Source organism: Scyliorhinus torazame, unplaced genomic scaffold, assembly GCF_047496885.1.
Source record: "Scyliorhinus torazame isolate Kashiwa2021f unplaced genomic scaffold, sScyTor2.1 scaffold_485, whole genome shotgun sequence".
Taxonomy (NCBI): Eukaryota; Metazoa; Chordata; class Chondrichthyes; order Carcharhiniformes; family Scyliorhinidae; genus Scyliorhinus; species Scyliorhinus torazame.
In genome coordinates, this window is record NW_027308212.1 from 38,890 (window position 1) to 61,393 (window position 22,504).

At 43.9% G+C, this 22,504-nt stretch overlaps 2 non-coding genes across 2 annotated transcripts; one reads left to right on the plus strand and one right to left on the minus strand.

The window, feature by feature from the left end:
• Positions 1-6,029: 6,029 nt before the first annotated feature.
• On the minus strand, positions 6,030-6,111 carry trnas-uga (transfer RNA serine (anticodon UGA)). The gene has a single exon. It is a non-coding gene; the product is annotated as a tRNA-Ser (tRNA).
• Positions 6,112-6,809: 698 nt separating this feature from the next.
• trnak-cuu (transfer RNA lysine (anticodon CUU)) lies at positions 6,810-6,882 on the plus strand. The gene has a single exon. It is a non-coding gene; the product is annotated as a tRNA-Lys (tRNA).
• Positions 6,883-22,504: the final 15,622 nt, after the last annotated feature.

Here is a 22,504-nt window from a genome sequence, read left to right on the forward strand (position 1 = left end):
CTGGAGAGGTGGGTGAGGAGAATTATGGGAGACGTCATCCCGGTAACCTCAACTGTACTGTGGGTAGCCGAAGAACTCGTGTCACGGTGCGGTTCCATTGACAACGTATCCAGAGGCACATATAGTGACGAAGACTGACAGGTTCAGAATGTCTCTTACACTATCACACATTACCCGAGAGTGACAGGAATCCCCCATTTACAAACGGGACCAGAGAAGGGCAGAGAGAATGCACGTCACTCCCACATACAACATGTTGACGGATTCAACACAACCAAAATATAAGAAAAGATCATCACCACATATTATCTTCTTCGAAATCCCGCCGTACCAACTTTAATATAATAAAAACAATTTTTATCAGTTGTGTCTCACTCTAATCTGTGAACTTCGCTCTACCACAGTGTGTTGACATCTACTGGCCACGACACAGAACCGCAACAGAGCGCGGGAGATTCACATGAACTGTCGGTGATAGAATGTGATCGGGTGGACGGAGAGGTGTTAGAAGTATGTAAAATTTAAACAATCTATATTCATGCATTTCCCAATGGAATTGGTGGAATTTGGAAGTGTTTATCTTGAGGATCAATTGAGCAGAGACTTTAAAGCATTTTATCTGTGGTTCCCTCTGTGTGAGCTATGCAACATTGTACTGTGTCATGCTGTCTCCTTCATTCCTGGGACGAGACTGCAAGAAGGATTCTGAAAGGTATTTGCTGCAAAGCAAACAGGAACGTGCGTGATGTTTACTTTTGCTGTGAGGTAGAATGTAAATAGCAGAGAATAGCCTCGATTCCTCGACCTCGGGCTAATGGCCCAGCACGCTTCCGCTGCGGCACTCTGCTCCTTAAACCAGGAGCTACAACATTACTGCCTGGCTGTAGCCACACATCTATTCACTTCCACATTTGTTCTTTCAACAAGAATACACGTTTGAGCACACTGATTCTGGTCAGCATAGTTCAGATAATTTACTTTCGTGCTGAACGGTTGTTCTGTGAAGGGGATGTGATTTATTCTGTGACGTTGTTCTGATGAGAAACTGGGGAATGACTGGAATCATCTTCATAGAAGGAAGTTCGGGACGGCAGTTTCACCTCTCTGGGAACATTGATCACGCTCTTACGCTTTGCTTCAAGTCCGACCCCAGAGAAGACAACTACGAGCAAAGTGGCGCAGCGGACGTGTGCTGGATCCCTAACCCAGAGGTCGATGGATCTAAACCAGCCTCTGCTATTTATATTCTCACTCACACGAAACGGAAACAAGTTGCTCTCTGTCAGCAGCACATCTGCCTTTTTCTTTATTAGTATCAAAGTTTTGCTTTCAGTTTCATCCGCTCTTTGGCACCGGTTCTTCAGCTACCCACAGTACAGTCGAGGAGACTAAGTTGAGTTCTCCCAGAACATTCTTCTGGCTCCTCAAGTGGATGAACGTTCACCTGATTGGACACTGGAGGGGTTCTTCGGCTACTTGTCCGTGAAAGCAGTACCGGAAGCAGCTGTGGAGAGAGATTGCAGTCGCCAGAATGCAACTCTCCATTTGTACACTTCACGTCGCTCAGATCTTAGACTCTCAATAGCTTCGTGTGAGGAAGAGGTAGAGCGGGAATTCGGTTCTTGTTGATTGGAGCAAACTGTTCAATGCAGCGATGAGAAGCTCCTTCACCCCCAGCGGGTTGGATAAGGATGGCACTCAGATAAGGGCTCTGGCTAGGGATTAAAAGTAGGGAAAGCATCTATTGTTTGAAATGAAATGACGATGAAGATAGAATTTATGTCGATTTGCGAGTGGATCTTAGTTTGGACGACAGCCGAGTGGTCTAAGTTGCTGCGTTGAGATCGAAATCTCTACAAGAGGCGTGGGTTCGACTCCCACAACTGATATTGCCTTTTTTCTCCATGAGGTTAAATTTCTCCAGCAAGATTTTCAACATCAGGAAGATCCAATACCTCCCTTTCAGTGGAAAAGCGTTGGTCTCAGGACATGAGATTCTTGTTTAAATACGCACAGCAAGACCACACAGGCAAAAGCGCAGTTAATGCCTCGATAATCTGCTTCAGTGACTCTGGTTGAGGAATTAATATTGAGCACAGGACTCCGGGTAAAATTCGTCTTATCTTCTTGTAAATAGTCTGGCTGGTTGGAGTGATTACATCCGTCTGAGAGGGGAAGTTGGAAACTCGGTTTCTATTGTGATTTACTGCTGGATAAAACTTTATTTCCTTATTGGCCCCCTGTGAGGTATTACTGGATATCGTTATTTCTCTATATTGCCCCTCTGTTGGGTACTATTGGATAACGTTTCCAGTCCAGCTTTGACAAATGGTCACCTGGACTCGAAACGTTTGCTCTTTCCTCTCCCTACAGATGCTGTCAGATCTGCTGAGACTTTAAGGCATTTTCTCTGTGGTTCCCTATGTGTGAGCTTTACAATGTTGTACTGCGTCATGCTGTCTCCTTCATTCTTGGGACTAATGTCGGGATGAGACTGCAAGAATGTTTATGATAGGTATTTGCTGCAAAGCAAACAGGAACGTGTGTTATGTTTTCTTTTTGTGTCAGGGAGAATGTAAATAGCAGAGAACTACCTCGATTCCTCGACCTCGGGCTAATGGCCCAGCACGCTTCCGCTGCGGCACTCTGCTCCTTAAACCAGGAGCTACGATTTTACTGCCCTGCGGTAGCCACACAGCTATTCACTTCCTCATTTTTTTTCTTTCAACTAGAACACACGTTTGAGCACAGTAATTCTGGTCAGCATATTTCAGATAATTTACTTGCGTTCTGAATGTTGTTCTGTGAAGGTGATGTGATTTCTTGTGTGACGTTGTTCTGATGATAAAGTGGGGAGTGACTGGAATCACCTTCATAGAATGAAGTTCGGGGCGGCAGTTTCACCTCTCTGGGAACATTGATCACGCTGTTATTGATTTCTTCAAACATTGCCTCAAGTCCGACCCCGGACAGAGTCAACCACGAGCAGCGTGGAGCAGCGGCCCATAACCCAGTGGTCGATGGATCGAAACCACTCTCTGCTATATATATTCTCAATCACACCAAACGAAAACAAGTCGCTATTTGTCAGCAGCACATCTACCTTTTTCTTTATTAGTATCAACGTTTTGCTTACAGTCTGATCCGCTCTTTGACACCTGTTCTTCAGCTACCCACAGTATAGTCGAGGTGACAAAGTTGACTTCTCCCAGAACACTCTTCTGGCGCCTCTCCTGGATGAACGTTCTCCTGTTTGGAAAAAGGAGGGATTCTTCGGCTACTTGTCTGTGAAAGCAGCACCGGGAGCAGCTGTGGAGAGAGAATGCAGTCGTCAGGATGCAACTCTCCAATTGGATACTTCACGTCGCTCAGATCTTAGGCTTTCAATATCTTCGAGTGAGGAACAGGTAGAGCGGGAATTCGTTCCTGGTTGATTGGAGCAAACTGATCAATGCAGCAATGAGGAGCTCCTTAACCCTCAGCGGCCTGGACAAGGATGACACTCAGATACAGGACTCTGGCTGGTGTTCAAAAGGAGGATAAGCATATCTTGTTTGAAATGGAATGACGATGAAGATAGAATTTGAGTCGATGTGTGCACGGATCTTAGTTTCGGCGACAACGCATCAGGGTGACCGAGCGGTCAAAGGTTCAGGTCGCAGTCTCTTCTGGAAGCGTGGGTGCGAATCCCACTCCTGATATTGACCTTTCCCACACGAGGTTAATTTTCTCCAGCGAGATTTTCAACCTCACGAATGTCCAATACCTTCCTTTCAATGGAAAAGCGTTGGTCTCAGGACATGAGATTCCCGCTTAAATACGCACAGCAAGACCACACAGGCAAAAGCGCAGTTAATGACTCGATAATCTGCTTCAGTGACTTTGGTTGAGGAATTAATATTGATCCCAGGACTCCGGGTAAAATTCGTCTTCTCTTGGAAATAGTCAGGCAGGTTCGATTGTTCACATCCGCCCGAGAGGGGAAGATGGGAACTTAGTTTCTATTGTGATTTATCGCTCGATAAAGCTTTAGTTCCTTATATGCCCCATGTGAGTTATTAGTGGATATCGTTATATATCTATATTGCCCCTTTGTGGGGTACTACTGGATATCGTATCCGGTCCAGCTTTGACAAAGTGTCATCTGGACTCGAAACGTTAACTCTTTTCTCTCCCTACAGATCTGGTCAGTCTTGCTGAGACTTTAAAGCATTTTCTCTGTGGTTCCCTCTGTGTGAGCTTTACAATGTTGTAATGTGTCACGCTGTCTGCTTTATCCTGGGTTTAATGTCGGGATGAGACTGCAAGAAAGTTTCTGATAGGTATTTGCTGCAAAGCAAACAGGAACGTGCGTTATTTTTACTTTTCGTGTCAGGGAGGATGTAAATAGCAGAGAATAGCCTCGATTCCTCGACCTCGGGCTAATGACCCAACACGCATCCGCTGCGGCACTCTGCTCCTTAAACCAGGAGCGACAACATTACTGCCCTGCGGTAGCCACACAGCTATTCACTTCCTCATTTTTTCTTTCAACAAGAACACACGTTTGAGCACACTGATTCTGGTCAGCATAGTTCAGATAATTTACTTTCGTGCTGAATGGTTATTCTGTGAAGGGGATGTGATTTCTTCTGTGACGTTGTTCTGATGGGAAAGTGGGGAGTGACTGGAATCACCTTCATAAAATGAAGTTCGGGGCGGCAGTTTCATCTCTCCGGGAACATTGATTACTCTGTTACTGATTTCTTCAAGCTTTGCCTGTATTTATAGAACGAATACACAAACAATGAAGCGGGAGAATGTATTAAATCAGAGATTGGATATTCTTGTAACCAATACGGCTGTAATGGGAATCCTTCATTTTCCGATAAATCGGGATGAACAGATCGCTCAGTCAGAAATCAGATATCTGGGGATTTAAATGTGATTACTACAGTGATAATATTAACCATGTTAATGTTATTTTGCTCCAATTGAAACGTATCACGAATACCTCGTTAACTTGTTGCACAACTTGTTTCAGCCAGGAGATGGCAGCAGTGCGCAATAGTTTCGGTCTCCTGATTGTGTCCACAGATCTCGATAGGAATGGAGCTGCTGCTTCCCGGGGAGCTGCCAAGCAAGAGGCACAGATACTGACCAACTGCACCCGCTCCAAATAGATTCCCCAAATTACTGAACAAAACAAAAACAAGCACAAATCATATTTTAAGAAACTATGACAGTGACTCTGAAAACAATACACCATCACCTCTGAAAGAATCGATTTGCTGGAACTAATTAAAGATGAACCGTTTCAATATCAGCCGTAATTCCTTACCAGTTCTCAGACAGGCACCGACTAGTTAGAAGTTTGCTTCACTTTTCAAGGTCTGGCTCAATAAAATCAATCACAGGCCCATGATCTGCTTTCCTCCTGTTCTCAGACACATCCACTTTGTACAAGGGCGCACTAACTGGTTTTCAGAGTCAGAGTCAGACTGCAGTCACTTCCTTCTCCCTCGATCCCTTTATCCCAGAACCACCTCACAACCAGGAATGGAACTTCTCACAGAGCCAAGAATGGAATAGTATGTCGATTCTTCCACTGATTCAGGACCGCCCATCGCCAGGATGTATTCGTCCAAAAGAGTTGGGATGAAATAGGGCTGTGTTTCACTGTATCCAATCAGTCCCCGGAGAAGCACAAAAACAGTGAGTGAGGGAGAGAGAAAGAAACAAAGAAACAGATAGAGAGATAAAATATGTTCCATTTCTAACACGATCTTTTTACCCAAAAAAACATTCAGCTGAATGAAACCGAACCACGTTTCCATTCGCTGCCGTTGCTGCTTCTCCTTCCGAACGTTGCAGGAAACGTTATTATTTATTGATTGTTGTTTTGAGTGCGAGGTTTTTTACATTTCGTTCAGTTTCCAAAACAGATGCTGAACATCTGACTGACTCAAACCGTTCATTTACAAACATTCCAATTCATTCTCGAGTCAGTGGCTTGCGCGGGGAGTTCAGCAAACACTTCGAAACACAGTCGCTGCGAGCAGAGTTCGAACCAGCGTGGGGAAGCCCCACGGGATTTCAAGTCTAACGCCTTTACCACTCAGCCATCGCAGCTGTGTCTAGTGTGCCATTCATTAGTAATTTGGTCGATAGAATACATTCTAAAACCAGCCTGGAATCACTCCAGGAAGTTATTGCATTCAAACGATCAACGGGGCCCCGGTGTTTATGTGAGGAGGGGTTGAATCTTCGTGGAAAATGACCATTGGATTTGGAGAGAGGCCTTGAGAGACTCGAAAACCTCAGCTCCCTAAACGCACAATTCCACCGATTAAATAGATTGTGGAACAACATCAGTTACATTGGAAATATATTAGAAATTCAAATGGAACAGGACCACACTTTACAGTCTGGAAGAAAATTTAAATGATGAAATCTAGAAATTACAGCACAGAAGGAGGCCTCTGCAGGCCGAACGGTCACCTGATGACGCAACTAAAATGGTCACGTGTCGGGATTTCGGCAGTTCCCCGGATCGCGGTCAGAGCACAAGCCAGGAGGTGCTGCTCAATTATTAAGTCAGTTATTTTTTATTACATGTCATTGGTCGTCAGTCATTGAGAGACCAGCATTCCTACATGGTATCAGGAGTGGGCAGAACGTCTTCACCGCATCAACATGCTTGTATCACAGAATCGTAGAATATCCAGCTCAGAAGTAGGCCATTCGGCCCAACAAGTCAGCACTGACCTTCCGAATGAGCACCGCAGCAACTCTCTTCAAGAAGAGGTTTAATAGACAGTGCACCAGCAGCCCGGCTAGCTCAGTCGGTAGAGCATGGGACTCTTAATCCCAGGGTCGTGGGTTCGAGCCCCACGTTGGGCGCTTTCTTGTTATTATCTGAAAATATTGATGCTGAATGAACTGTCTTCATAACAGGAACACAAGGTTATGTCCCTTGACTGGGAATCCAGAGGTCTCAAGGAACCTCGTGACAAAATTTAATAAATATGTAATTAAAATTTCGTCTCAGAAACGGCGCAGAAAGGTTCTGCTTCCGACGGATCTTACTTCCACAACTGGGAACACATTACACAACAGATAATGATTTGACACAACTACAGTGAAGATCTGTCACCGGCAGTGTCACGGTTCCATGGCAGAGAGCACGGCTACACAGCAGAGAGCTCAGTTACACAGCAAGATATAATGTTACAAACAAGGTCTCTCTGTGCGCAGCAGAAAACACATTTTCCTAAAAAAAAACAGTTTCTCCATCTCGGCACCTTTTCTGTGTGTCATTGTATGTGTGTCCTGATAGTCTCTTCCTGATTTTTTGTGTATCTTTCTCTGTCTGTTACAGCAGTCCTGCTGTTACGTATTAATCTCACTTTTCCCAAACAGTAATTGTGATTGATAGATAAAGAAACATTTCCAAACTGACATTCAGTACCAATGTCTGATAGAGACTGAAACCCACCCTCACATACAGTCCAGACATTGACTCATAATGAAGGAATCCTGCTCTCACAAACTATTGAGACTGAGGTGCAGAGTGTTCCCTCCACTCGCGAATACTACCTGTGATTTACAGAGACAGAACAGATCTCAGTCAGGTGAGTAGCAGAGTTTGATGGGTACAACATGTATTCCACAATCACCTTCTCTGCGCCAGATAATCAGATGCAGACGACATGCGGCGTCTGTGTTGGTTTAACAAGGGTTTTACCCAAGAACAGGAACAGATTTACACAATATCAGGGTATAAAACGTAGGAGCAGAAGTAGGCCATTCAGCCCATCGAATATGCTCCGCATTTCAATGAGATCATGCTTGATCTGATATATGACGTGTTATGGCCTTATACGGTGGCATATTATCACAGTGGTTACCTCACAGAGCCAGCGATCCGGGTTCAATTCCAGCTTTTGGTCACTGACTGTGTGGAGTTTGCACTTTCTCCCCGTGTCTGTGTGGGTTCCCTCCGGGTGCTGCGATTTCCTCGCACAGTCCAAATGTGTGCGGGTTAGGTGGAGTGTCCATGCTAAATTGCCCCTTAGTGTTCAGAAGATTGGGTGGTGTTACAGGGATGTGATGGGGACACAGAGGCTCTTTCAGAATATCGTTGCCGAGTCCATTGGAAGAATGGCCTCCTTTTACATTTTAATGATCTCATGATAACTTTCCCGGCATTTTATCTCTAGATTTCACGATGAACCTTTAAAACCAGCAATCCCACCAAGCCTCAGGTAGCGGTAACTCCTCAATGGTCGTTAATTTCCCGGCTGTCAGTCATTTGGCCAGTCTTGAGTGAAGTCACATCCTGCAAATGACATACATTGATCCAGTTCTAAAATAAATTAAGTCGCTTTCGTCCCTGATGACCATAGGCCCTTTGAGTCTAAGATCTGACTGGTGGTGATTTAACCTAAGGATCACCATACTTCAGGCGAGGATCAATAATAATAATACTAATAATCTCTTATTGTCACAAGTAGGCTTCAATCAAGTTACTGTGAAAAGCCCGGAGTCGCCACATTCCGGCGCCGGTTCGGGGAGGCTGGAACGGGAATTGTGAGATGGCGGGGTTTTCATGTTTCAAGTCGAGTATAACCGTGTGATCTCTATCTAATTAATTTGGTTTTGCTTCTGCTAATCTTGTCTCACAGTGAGGCAAACCTCACTGATTTGATAGACGAGTGATCGTTCTTCAGTCTTGTCATTGTCGGACCCGCTGAATATGGAGGCATATCCTGTGTGGCAGGATTAAGCTCCAACTCAAGCTATAAGTTTGTGGATGATACCACTGCGGTAGGTCGTATCGCAAACAATGACGAATCAGATGCAGGAGGTAGATAAATCACATGGTTGCATAGTTCACTGTCATGTGAGTGTACATTTAAGACATGTAAGTTTAAGCAATGCACATTTAAGAAAACAGTGATGTCAGAGAGTGGGTGGAGCTGGGCTTTAGGTCAGCCATTTTGCAGATTTTTACTTTCAGTTTAAAAAGCAGTTTGTGTGTGTCTGTGTGTTTCCAGAGAGGTGCAAGTTTGAAAAGAGATTGGGAGTGTCTTCGTTTGCAGGGTGCTGGATCTCTGACATAAAAGACTATCTCTGGATCATTTGGGTGATTTAAACTGATAATTGTAAAGCCTTCAACCTGATGTGATTCTGTTTAAAGGTGTTAAGTATCTTGGAAGTTTGAAGGAACATTTTAAGGAATTGTTTCTGTTGCGATATTTTCTGAGTTATCTTTGAAGTAAGGGGCGTTAAGAGATCGAATGTATTTAAGATGTTAAGTTGAGTTCATGGAATAAACAGTGCTTTGTGTTTAAAAGCCCACGAGTCCATAATTGTATAATAATAATACACCAAGGGAAAAAGCCGTGTGCCAGGAAAAGCAACAAATCCATTAAAGGGAGAGGTTGGTTGAACTCCATGATACATTTTGGGGTTCTGAAAACGCCTCACCCATAGAAATTGGGGGCCCGTCCGGGATAAAAGTCTATCTATTGGATTGGCTTTTGTGAACTTAAAGACAGTGAAGGATTGTTCCTTTTCCGGTGTGGTATTTTAGTTTACGTGGGGAGAGTGTTGTGAACAATGGTTCTTTCAGAGGCTCAGAAGTTTTTGTGGGTGGAGAATGTCACACGAAGTACTTTACGGGCAGAAACGAACAGCAGACTGTTAGATTTGGCAAGAACATTGCAGTTAACCTTACCTGACAAAATGCGAAAAGATGAAGTAATTATGGCGGTGGTTAAGCATTTAAATTTGCATGCGATAGAGTTTGACTCATTGGAAATGGCAAAAATTCAGTTGCAAATTAAACAAATGGAACATGAGAAAGAATGAAAGCGGCTTGAATATGAGAGGGAGAGAGAGGAAAAAGAAAGAGAAAGAGAGAGAGAGAGGAAAAAGAAAAGGAGAGAGCAGAAAGGCGAAAAGAAAGAATAGTCCTAGCAGAACAAAAAGAAAAAGAAATGGAAATACAGAGGAGGGAAAAAGATAAAGAGAGCGAGTTTGAACTTCAGAAAATGGCCATGAAACATGACAATCAGTTAACATTGGCAGACGTAAAGGGAAACGTACAGCTGGATGATAGTGATGAGGATAGTGTGAAAGCGCGTCATAGTCGAAGGCTTGGTGGGAAACTATTTAAATATGTCCAAGCACTGCCACGGTTTGACGAGAAGGAAGTGGAAGCCTTTTTCATTTCATTTCAGAAGGTAGCTAAACAAATGAAATGGCCACAGGACATGTGGGCGTTACTGATTCAAAAAAAGCTGGTAGGTAGAGATAGTGAAGTGTTTGCATCACGACCGGAGGTGGAATCTGGAACGTATGAGCAGGTGAAGAAACCCATCTTAAGTGCATCTGAGCGAGTGCCTGAAGCTTATAGACTAAGGTTTAGAAATTTAAGGAAAGAATTTGGTCAAACATACATGGAGTTTGAAAGGCTGAAACAGAGTAATTTTGATCGGTGGATAAGGGCTTTGAAAATAGACCAAATGTATTAAGTTCTCAGAAAATTATACTTTTGGAGGAGTTTAAAAATTCAATTCCTGATGTAGTGAGAACTCATGTGGAAGAACAGAAGGTTAGAGCTGCGAAATTAGTATCGGAAATGGCAGATGATTATGAATACGTTCATAAATCAAAGATTGTTTTCCGACATCAGTTTCAGCCGATGAGGGATAGAAACTGGGGACATGAGAAATACTCAAGTGGTAAAGGTAAAGGTGATATGATGGGAGACAATAAAGGGAGTGTACCTCTGATTAAAAAAGAAATCCAGGAGGGTGGAAAAGAAATGAAAAGTTTCAAATGTTTTCACTGTAATAAACTAGGCCATTAAAGTCACAGTGTTGGTGGTTGAAGACAAGCACTGAGAAGGGTGATGTGGTAAAACAGGATAAGACGGTGGGGTTTGTAAGAGTGGTAAAGGAAATCCCGAGGGACGCGAAGGAGGTGCAAACAATTGTACAGCCTGTTCAAGAAGTAATTGTTAAGAAGGTGCCAGATGTATTTAAAGAATTTACTTGTGTGGGTAGAATTTACTTATGTGTATCAAGAGGAGCAGGTGAAGAAGTCACAATGTTTTGAGATACAGTGGCTAGTCAATCTTTAATGGTAAAAATGAGGAATTATGTAGTTTGGGAAGAATGTTGCCAGAAAAGGTGGTGATATGTGGAATTCAGGGTGAGAGGAGTCGCGTTCCATTGTATAAGGTGAGGTTGGAAAGTCCAGTGAAGAATGGTGAAGAGGTAGTAGGAGTAATAGATAAACTATCTTGTCCAGGAATACAGTTTATCTTGGGTAATGATATACCTGCATCGCAGGTGGGAGTGATGCCTACTGTGGTTGATAAACCAGTGGAAAATCAGTCAACTGAAGTGTTGAAGGACGAATATCCTGGGATTTTTCCGGTTTGTGTAGGAACAAGGTCGCAAAGTTACAGGTTAAGACAAGAGGAGAAATCAAAGAGTAAAGGTGAAGTTGAAGTACAATTATCAGCAACAATTTTTGATCAGATGGTTGAAAAAGAACAAGAACAGGTGGAGGATAAGGCGGATATTTTTAGTTCAGGAATATTTGCGGAGTTATAACAGAAAGATGTAGAAATAAAACGGATATATCAGAAAGCATATACGGAAGAGGAATCTGAGAGTATACCAGTGTGTTATTACCGTAAACATGATGGCCTGATGAGAAAATGGAGACCTGTACATATGCAGGCGGATGAAAAGTGGGCAGAAGATCATCAAGTAGAATTGCCGGTAGGGTATAGAAAGGAGGTGTTGCGAGTTGCACATGAGGTAACAGTGGGAGGTCATTTGGGAATAAGGAAAACACAAGCTAAAATCCAGAATTGTTTTACTCGCCTGGAATACATAAAGATGTAGTTAAATTTTATAAATCATGTCGCACATGTCAAGTGATAGAGAAACCTCAAGCAATGATAAAACCAGCGCCCTTAATACCCATTCCAGCATTTAAGGAACCTTTTACAAGGGTCCTAAACGATTGTGTAGGACCGCTTTCTAAAACAAAAAGTGGGAATCAATATCGTTTGACTGTAATGGATGTGTCTAATAGGTTTCCAGAGGCCATTCCAGTACGTAATATTACAGCTAAAAGGATTGTGGAGGAGTTACTTCATTTCTTTACTAGCTATGGACTACCACCAGAAATTCAATCTGATCAAGGAACTAATTTTACTTCAAAGTTATTCAAAGAAGTTATGGATAGCTTAGGAATAAAACAATTTAAATCAACTGCGTCAAATCCAGAATCGCAGGGAGCGTCAGAAAGTTTGCATCAGACATTAAAGCCAATGTTGCGGCCGTATTGTCAAGATTAACCAGAGGATTGGGATAAATGAATCCCATTCGTATTGTTTGCAATTAGGGATGCACCTAATGAGTCTACCAAATTTACTCCTTTAGTCCGCCTAAATTGATTAAGGAAAAATTGGTGGGTGCGAAATCGGAAATTACACTATTGGATTACGTGTCAAATTTTAGGAAACGATTAAATAGAGCAGGTGAATTGGCTAGACAACATTTGAAAGTTGTACAAAATGGAATGAAATGGGTAGCGGACAAGAAATCCAAAGTTCGTAGTTTTGCCAGTGGGGATAAAGTTGGTACCAGTGGTAGGGGAACCTTTAAAAGCTAGGTTTTGTGGACAGTATCAGATTGAAAGGAAATTAAATGAGGTGAATTAAGTGGTAAAAACACCAGATAGAAGGAAGACTCACCGAGTGTGTCATGTGAATATGCTTAAAAGGTACTTTTTGAAAGGGAAGGAGAGAAAAAGGAGGGTTTAATGATTCTAACTCAAAGTGACGAACCAAATCCAGATGACTGTGAATTTGACATCCTCAAATTAAATTGGATAATGAGGATGTTCTTAAAATTTGGTATGAATTGTTAAGTTACCTTCCAGAGGAAAAACGAACTGACCAGAAAGAGTTATTGAAATCACATGGGCAAATTTGTAGTGATAAATTGGGTAGTATTAATATGGCTATACATGTTTTAGATGTAGGAAATGCTGTTCCTATCAAACAATATTCATATAGACTTAATCCTTTAAAATTGGCACAGGTTAACAGAGAGATTGAGGGTTTGCTGAAGAATGGCATAATTGAAGTGGGTAGCAGCCAATGGAGCTCACCCATTGTGATGGTACCGAAACCAGACGGTACCCAACGGTTGTATGTGGACTATAGAAAGGTGAATGCAGTTACAAGAACTGACTCTCACCCTATCCCACGTTTGAATGATTGCATTGAGAAAGTAGGACAATCTGCTTTTATTTCCAACTTCCTGATATGGAAAGAACATTTAAAGCATCGTATGGAGTTCTTCGATCGACTTCAGGTGGCGGGGTTGGTAATGAAACTAGCCGAAAGTGATTTTGCAGGAACCCGAATCACTTTCCTTCAGGAGTTTCTGATACCCTCAAGAGGAAGGGAAATAATGCGATTTCTTAGAATGAGTAGATTTAATCGAACTTTAGTGCAAACGTTTTGTGGCGTGATTACTCCACTGATGGAATTGCTGAAGAAACGTAAAAATATTCAATGGACAGCATACTTTCAACAGGCATTTGACTGCCTGAAAGCTGTGATCACCAATGTTCCTGTATTGGAGAATTGCAAGGGACTTTGTGGTCAGATTGAATTAAAGTATCTGATTCTAAAGAGAAATGCAGAGTAGCAGAGGAATGGATGGATCATTATCATAGAATTTCCAGAGCAGAAGGAGGCCATTCAGCCCATCGAGTCTGCACCGGTTCTTGGAAAGAGCGCCCTACCCAAGGTCAACACCGCCACCCTATCCCCATAACCCAGTAACCCCACGGGCAATTTTGGACACTAAGGGCAATTTATCATGGCCAATCCACCTAACCAGCACATCTTTGGACTGTGGGAGGAAACCGGAGCACCCGGAGGAAACCCACGCACACACGGGGAGGATGTGCATTCTCCGCACAGACAGTGACTCAAGCCAGAATCGAACCTGGAACCCTGGAGCTGTGAAGCAATTGTGCTATCCACAAGGCTACCGTGCTGCCCCCGTGCAGAGATCTCGTGCAGAGATTTTGTTCAAAGAGACTGTCAATCGAGAAGGATTTCGGTTGGAGGAAGAAGAACAAAGAAAAAATGGACTATATTATTATACCTGTTTGCATGTGTTGTTTTTTTTTAAGCGAAAGTGTATATTTACTGTGTATATTTCTGAGTGAATGGTGCAAAAGTGAAAAATGAAACCATCTTGAAATTGAAGTTTTTTTTTCTTGGGTGGAGGTGTCATGTAAGAGTACCTTTAAGACATGGATGTTTGAGCAATGTACCTTTAAGAAAACAGTGATGCCAGAGAGTGGGTGGAGCTGGGCTTTAGGTCAGCCATTTTTCAGGTTTTTACTTTCAGTTTAAAAAGCAGCTTGCGTGTATCTGTGTGTTTCCAGGGAGCTGCAAGTTTGAAAAGAGCTTGGGAGTGTCTGTGTTAGCAGGGAGCTGGATCTCTGACATAAAAGACCATCTTTGGATCATTTGGGTGATTTAAACTGATGATTGTAAAGCCTTTAACCGGATGTGATTCTGTTTCAAGGTGTTAAGTCTCTTGGAAGTTTGAAGGAACAGTTTAAGGAATTATTTACTGTTGCAATATTTTCTGAGTTATCTTTGAAGTAAGCTGTGGTAAGAGATCCAATGTTTATTTAAGATGTTCAGTTGAGTTCATGGAATAAACAATGTTTTGTGTTTGAAAACCCACGTGTCCATAATTGTAATCCCACACCTTGGGAAAAAGCCATGTGCTAGGAAAAGCAACAAATCCATTAAAGGGAGAGATCGGTAGAACTCTCTGATACATTTTGGGGTTCGGAAAACGCCTCGCCCATAACAGTACCTAAAACAGCCTGTCTCTTAATATCGGAAAGACCAAGGAACTGATAATCGACGCCATGAAGCGTTGCACAACACACACACCCGTCTGCATCAATGGGTGCGAAGTGGAGATGGTCGATAGCTTTACATCTCTGGGGGTCGCCATCACCAACAGTCTGTCCTGGTCCACTCACGTTGATGCAACAATCTAGAAAGCCCAACATCGTTTCTACCTCCGAAGGAAGGACAAGAAATTCGTCATGTCTGCTTCGACTCTCACAAACTTGTACAGATGCGCCATAGAGAGCATCCTATCGGGCTGCATCATAGCTTGGTATGGCAACTGCCCGGTCCAACTTCGCAAGAAACTGCAATGTGGTGAACTCAGCCCAACCCATCACACAAGCATGCCACCCGCACAGTGATTATGCCTACAACTCCCGCTGCCTCAGGACAGCAGACAACATTATCAGAAACCCTCCCACCCAGGTTTTGACTTTTTACAGACTATTTCATCAGGCAGAAGACACTGAAGCCTGAAGACCCGCACATCCAGACATAGGAACAGCTTCTTCCCCACAGCTACTAGACTCCTCAAAAACTCTCCCTCGGACTGATCTGTTCCCTGTAAGAACACTATTCACGACGCCCTATGCTGCTCTTGCTCATGGATTTACTTTGTTTGTCCACTTGTTCCGCACTGTAACCAATCACTGTTTGTCGATGTACCACTTGGCAATGCACTGTGTCGATTATTCTTTTTTTGCCCACTCTGTATGTAATGTGTATGTTCCTTGGTAGCAGAAAAATACTTTTCACTGTACTTCAGTACATGTGACAGTAAGTCAAATCAAAGTGGTTCCTCTCTCACTACCCGATCAATTCATCTCAATCAGAACGGGGCAGCACGGTAGCCTTGTGGATAGCACAATTGCTTCACAGCTCCAGGGTCCCAGGTTCGATTCCGGCTTGGGTCACTGTCTGTGCGGAGTCTGCACATCCTCCCCGTGTGTGCGTGGGTTTCCTCCCGGTGCTCCGGTTTCCTCCCACAGTCCAAAGATGTGCGGGTTAGGTGGATTGGCCATGATAAATTGCCCTGAGTGTCCAAAATTGCCCTTAGTGTTGGTTGAGGTTACTGGGTTATGGAGATAGGGTGGCGGTGTTGACCTTGGGTAGGGTGCTCTTTCCAAGAGCCGGTGCAGACTCGATGGGCCGAATGGCCTCCTTCTGCACTGTAAATTCAATGTATGTCTATGTGTAAAAAGAACAAGACTGAATTTTGAATTCTCGCTTTTCCAACACAGCTCGATGCAATCCGGCCTCACAACCTGGAATGGATTTGCACGTCAGTGATTGCAGATCCATCATAGAAAAATGAGTCCCACTTCCGAGAAAACAGCGGATGAAAAATCGACGAGGATGGGATTCGAACGCCGTTACAGAGCGCAATGGACTAGCAGTACATCGCCTTCACCACTCGGCCACCTCAACCGACAAGTGCATGCGTCGAAACGTCTTAATTCGTTTTGCATCCATGAACTGATGGAAAATATCCGCCCAGAGTCCAAAGATGTGCAGGTTCGGTGGATTGGCCATGATAAATTGCTCTTAATGTCCAAAATTGCCCTTAGTGTTGGGTGGGGTTAGTGGGTTATGGGGATAGGGTGACGTTGGGTAGGATGCTCTTTCCAAGAGCCGGTGCAGACTCGAAGGGCCGAATGGCCTCCTTCTGCACTGTAAATTCTATGCTCTTTGACTCCAGCCCCGTGTTCAATGTTGGATATGCAGTGTTTTTCAATAAAATGAATTCCCATCACATTCAGGGACTTTTATGAATGGACTGATGTGAAACACTTCAATATTATTTCCAAGATGTTTCCACACAGTGTGAAAGGCCCCCGCTGAAAGACTGGAATCAACCAGCATTTGACAGCAAAAACAAACGCTCCCGGCTTCACAGAGGAATCCGTCGATCATCGGAACACACATTTCACGATGGACATTTTCTGATCATTCAGTTACAGGTTTCTACTCCTGCCTGGCTTTATTCCCCAGGAAATAGGGATTATATTCTTTCAGCGAGTCGTGAAAGCATACTTGGAGCAGATTAATGATAAATTATTGTGGTACGATGAGACTATTGCTGGTTGAAAGGTAAACTTTCCAGAAAGTTCCTTCATATTGTGGTTGATAGCAAATCGGCACCACATTTAAAACAAAACACAGCTTAACTCGTAAACTTAAATTAAACTAATGAATTAATTAGCGATGGCTGGTCAGGTGATGTGCTTGAGCTGCTTGATGTGGGAGCTGGCAGATCGCATTGCGAGCTGCAGCGACCACATCTGCAGTAAGTGTTGGCTGCTCGAAGAGCTCCGGCTCAGAGTTGATGAGCTGGAGTCTGAGCTTCAAATACTGAGGCACATCCGGGAGGGGGAGACTTACCTGGACACTGTGTTTCAGGAGGCAGTCACACCTGTCAGAGTAACTAGTTTAAATCCTGCCAGTGGCCAGGGACAGCAGGGTGTGACTGCAGGTCAGGCAGTTAAAGGGAACCAGCAGTCAGGAACTCAGGAGCCTCAGCCCTTGACCCTGTCCAACAGGTATGAGGCACTTGCTCCCTGTGTGGATGGCGAACAGGGCTGCAGGAAGGATGAGTCAGCTGACCAAGGCACCATGGTTCAGCAGGCCATTCAAGGGGAGGGAGTAAATAGGCAAGTTGTAGTTGTAGGGGATTATATTATCAGGGGGATAGATAGTATCCTTTGTGAGCAGGATAAAGAGTTCCGCATGGTACGTTGCCTGGTATATCTGACCGGCTTGAAAGGATACTGGAGAGGGAGGGGGAGGATCCAGTTATTGTGGCCCATGTCGGTGCCAACAACATAGGCAAGTCTAGGGAAGAGGACCTGTTTAGAGATTATAAAGAGCTAGGATTCAAATTAAAAAACAGGTCCTCAAGGGTTATAATCTCCGGATTACTGCCCGAGCCACGTGCAAATTGGCATAGGGAGGCAAGAATAAGGGAAGTTAACACGTGGCTGAAAGAGTGGTGTGGGAAAGAGGGGTTCCTTTTCATGGAACATTGGCATCAGCTTTGGGACAGGGGGAACCTATACCGTTGGGATGGTCTCCACCTGAACCGAGCTGGGACCTGTGATCTGGCGAAAAGAGTAAATAGGGTGGTCAATAGGACTTTAAACTAAAGATTGGGGGGGATGGGAAAGTCAGGGAACCAAGAGGTGAAGTAATCAGTGGGAAGCGTAGCTGCTTAGGAATACAAAAAAGCACGAAAAGACAAAACTCAGGAGAGGTTACGATCGTCCCAATCCCACAAAATATGACACAGTGTATGGAAAGGCTCAGTAAACCAAGGTCCACCACACCAAGAAAACAAAAAGGGACGGTCAATAGAGAATTAAAGGTGCTATATTTAAATGCGCGCAGTGTACGGAACAAGGTAGATGAGCTTGTGGCCCAGATTATGACTGGCAGGTATGATGTGGTAGGCATCACAGATACATGGTTGCAGGGGGTTCAGGACTGGCATTTAAACATCCAGGGATTCACAGCCTATCGAAAAGACAGAGAGGTGGGCAGAGGGCGCGGGGTTGCCTTGTTAATTAGGAATTAAATTAAATCAATAGCACCAAACGACATAGGGTCAGATGATGTGGAGTTTGTGTGGGTAGAGTTGAGGAACCACAAAGGCAAAAAAAACGTAATGGGTGTTATGTACAGGCCTCCAAACAGTAGTCAGGACCGGGGGCACAAAATGCACCACGAAATGGAAAGTGCATGTCAGAAAGGCAAGGTCACAGTGATCATGGGGGACTTCAATATGCAGGTGGACTGGGTAAATAATGCTGCCAGTGGACCCAAGGAAAGGGAATTCATTGAATGTTTACAAGAGGGCTTTTTGGAACAGCTTGTGATGGAGCCCACGAGGGAACAGGCCATACAGGACTTAGTGTTATGTAATCAACCAGACTTGATTAAAAATCTTCAAGTAAGGGAGCACTTAGGAAGCAGTGATCATAATATGGTAGAATTCAATCTCCAATTTGAAAGAAAGAAGGTAGAATCAGATGTAAAGGTGTTACAGTTAAATAAAGGTAACTACAGGGGCATGAGGGAGGAACTGACGAAAATCGACTTGGAGCAGAGCCTAGTGGGAATGACAGTAGAACAGCAATGGCAGGAGTTTCTGGGAGTAATTGAGGACACAGTACAGAGGTTCATCCCAAAGAAAAGAAAGATTATCAGAGGGGGTATTCGGCAGCCATGACTGACAAAGGAAGTTAGGGAATGCATCAAAGCAAAAGAGAAAGCCTATAAATGTGGCAAGGAGTAGTGGGAAGTCAGAAGATTGGGAAGGCTACAAAAACAAACAGAGGATAACAAAGAGAGAAATAAGGAAAGAGAGAATCAAATATGAAGGTAGGCTAGCCAGTAACATTAGGAATGATAGTAAAAGTTTATTTAAATACATTAAAAACAAACGGGAGGCAAAAGTTGACATTGGGCCGCTCCAAAATGACACTGGTAATCTAGTGATGGGAGACAAGGAAATAGCTGAGGAACTAAATAAGTACTTTGCGTCAGTCTTCACTGTAGAAGACATGAGTAAAAGCCAAACAATTCCGGAGAGTCAGGGGGCAGAGTTGAATATGGTAGCCATCACAAAGGAGAAAGTGCTAGAGAAACGAAGAGGTCTAAAGATTAATAAATCTCCGGGCCCAGATGGGCTACATCCCAGAGTTCTAAACGAGATAGCTGAAGAAATAGTGGGGGCGTTAGTTATGATCTTTCAAAAGTCACTGGAGTCAGGGAAAGTCCCAGAGGATTGGAAAATCGCTGTTGTAACCCCCTGTTCAAGAAGGGAACAAGGATAAAGATGGAGAACTATAGGCCAATTAGCCTAACCTCGGTTGTTGGCAAGATTCTAGAATCCATTGTTAAGGATGAGATTTCTAAATTCTTGGAAGTGCAGGGTCGGATTAGGGCAAGTCAGCATGGATTTAGTAAGTGGAGGTCGTGCCTGACAAACCTGTTAGAGTTCGTTGAAGAGATAATAAATAGGTTAGACCAAGGAGAGCCAATGGATGTTATTTATCTTGACTTCCAAAAGGCCTTTGATAAGGTGCCTCACGGGAGAATGCTGAGTAAAATAAGGGCCCATGGTATTCGAGGCAAGGTACTAACATGGATAGACGATTGGCTGTCAGGCAGAAGGCAGAGAGTTGGGATTAAAGGTTCTTTTTCGGAATGGCAACCGGGGACGAGTGGTGTCCCGCAGATTCAGTGTTGGGGCCACAGCTGTTCTCTTTATATATTAACGATCGAGATGACGGGACTGGGGGCATTCTGGCTCTGTTTGCCGATTTAACGAAGATAGGTGGAGGGGCAGGTAGTATGGAGGTGGTGGGGAGGCTGCAGAAAGATTTAGACAGTTTAGGAGAGTGGTCCAAGAAATGGCTGATGAAATTCAACGTGGGCAAGTGCGAGGTCTTGCACTTTGGAAAAAAGAATAGAGGCATGGACTATTTTCTAAACGGTGACAAAATTCATAATGCTGAAGTGCAAAGGGGCTTGGGAGTCCTAGTCCAGGATTCTCTAAAGGTAAACTTGCAGGTTGAGTCCGTAATTAAGAAAGCAAATGCAATGCTGTCATTCATCTCAAGAGGCTTGGAATATAAAAGCAGGGATGTACTTCCGAAGCTTTATAAAGCATTAGTTCGGCCCCATTTAGGATACTGTGAGCAACTTTGGGCACCACGCCTCAGGAAGGACATACTGGCACTGGAGCGGGTCCAGCGGAGGTTCACGCGGATGATCCCAGGAATGGTAGGCCTAACATATGATGAACGTCTGAGGGTCCTGGGATTATATTCATTGGAGTGTAGGAGGTTGAGGGGAGATCTAATAGAAACTTACAAGATAATGAATGGCTTAGATAGGGTGGATGTAGGGAGGTTGTTTCCATTAGCAGGGGAGACTGGGACACGGGGGCACAGCCGTAGAATAAAAGGGAGTCACTTTAGAACAGAGATTAGGAGAAATTTCTTCAGCCAGAGAGTGGTGGGTCTGTGGAATTCATTGCCACAGAGGGCGGTGGAGGCCGGGACGTTGAGTGTCTTTAAGACAGAAGTTGATAAATTCTTGATTTCTCGAGGAATTAAGGGCTGTGGAGAGAGAGCGGGTAAATGGAGTTGAAGTCAGCCATGATTGAATGGTGGAGTGGACTCGATGGGCCGAATGGCCTTACTTCCGCTCCTATTTCTTATGGTCTTATGGTCTTATATTTAGCGGATTCGTCCATGACAAGACTGAAGAACGATCACTCGTCTATCCAAATCGGTGAGGTCTGCCTCAGCGTGAGACAATATTAACAGAGTGAGAACCAGGTTAATTAGATTCAGATCACACGGTTACAATAGAACTGAATCAGGAAAACCCCGCCTTCACAGCCTTGCCATTCGCCTGAGGTATCGTGATCCTCAGGTTAAATCACCATCAGTCAGATCTCACCGTCAACGGGGAAAGCAGCCTATGGTTATCAGGGACTAAAGCGACTTAATTTACTTTTGAACTGGATCAATTTATGATGTCTCCAGGATGTGACTTCCCTCAGACTGATCAAATGATTGGCAGCCGGCAAATTAGCTCCCATTCAGGAGTTACTGGTACCTGAGGCTTAGTTGGAGTATTGGTTTTAAAGGTTAATCATGAAATCTAGAGATGAAAAGCCGGGAAAGTGGGCCTGAGGATCATCATGAAATCATTAAAATGTAAAAGGTGGCCATTCAGCCCATCGACTCTGCACCGATCCTCTGAAAGAGTCCCTATGCCCCAACCACATCCCTGTAACGCACTACCCAACTTTATAAACACAAAGGGGCAATTTAGCATGGGCATTCCACCTAACCCACACACATTTGGACGTGCGAGGAAATCGCAGCACCCGGAGGAAACCCATAGACACAAAAAAAGGTGCAAACTCCATACAGTCAGTGACCAAAGGCTGGAATTGAACCCGGATCGCGGGCGCTGTGAGGTAGCCACTGTGACAACGTGCCACCGTATGAGGTCATAACACGTCATATATCAGATCAAGCATGATCTCATTGAAATACAGAGCACATTCGATAGGCTGAATGGTCTACTTCTGCTCCTCCGTCTTATACCCTGATATTGTGTAAATGTGTTCCGGTTCTTGTGTAAACCTCTTGTTAAAACAACACAGACACCGTATGTCGACTGCGTCTGATTATCTGGCGCAGAGAAGGCGATTGTGGAATACATGTCGTACCCATCAAACTCTGCTACTCACCTGACTGAGATTTGTTCTGTATCTGTAAATCACAGGTAGTGTTGGCGAGTGGAGGGAACAGTCTGCACCTCAGTCTCTGGAACAGGTTGTGAGAGCAGGATGCCTTCATTATGAGTCAATGTCTGGTACTTTTTGTGAGAGTGGAATTCAGACTCTGTCAGACATTGGTACAGAATGTGAGTGTGAAAATATTTCTGTATCTGTCAATCACAATTGCTGTTTGGGAAAAGTGAGATGAATCCGTAACATCATCACGGCTGTGACAGACAGAG